Source organism: Arachis ipaensis, chromosome B08, assembly GCF_000816755.2.
Source record: "Arachis ipaensis cultivar K30076 chromosome B08, Araip1.1, whole genome shotgun sequence".
In the NCBI taxonomy this organism is placed as follows: Eukaryota; Viridiplantae; Streptophyta; class Magnoliopsida; order Fabales; family Fabaceae; genus Arachis; species Arachis ipaensis.
This window is the reverse complement of record NC_029792.2, coordinates 8,171,970-8,172,647: the sequence shown is the minus strand read 5'-3', so window position 1 is coordinate 8,172,647 and position 678 is coordinate 8,171,970.

The window sequence follows — 678 nt, the reverse complement described above, 5'->3', positions numbered from 1 at the left end:
AGCTTTAAACTATTCAATTTATATTTTATACTAAATAAATATAAAATAACATATTCACTATATTTATTACGTATTGATAATTTATCATATTAATTTACTATGTTAAATTTATATTTTATATCATATTCAATTTACCATGTTAAACTAGAATAAAAATTGTGCACCGCATAGATTTAATACTAGTTGGAGATAAATTAGAGACATAAAAAAATAATCACAAAAATATATTTATTTTATAGATATAAAATATCTTCGTTGTAAATCCTAAGAAAACTCCTCATATGATATCACTCCTTGAATGTTGAGATTTTTTAGCATATATTTAGACCTAACAGTCTTTTACATTTCTACGCATGAAACAACCCACAATTAGATTTACATTTAAGAGGTGTTATTATATTAGTAGGCTTAATTACTAATTTATGTCTATCTAGTTACTATTTTTTTTTCTTTTCCTAAGAAAGAACACCAAAAAAGGATAAATAAAGATCACTAAGAGTTCTAAGAAGAATTATAATAATATCTACTAAGAGTATTATTATAATTTTAGATCTCAAGTGGTGGGTCAAAGAGCTGTCCATAAATTTTAGAAATTAAATTATAATCAACACGTGTACTTACTAAATAAATTACAAGTAATTTTTAAATATGAGAAAATATAGAAAAATAATGACAATT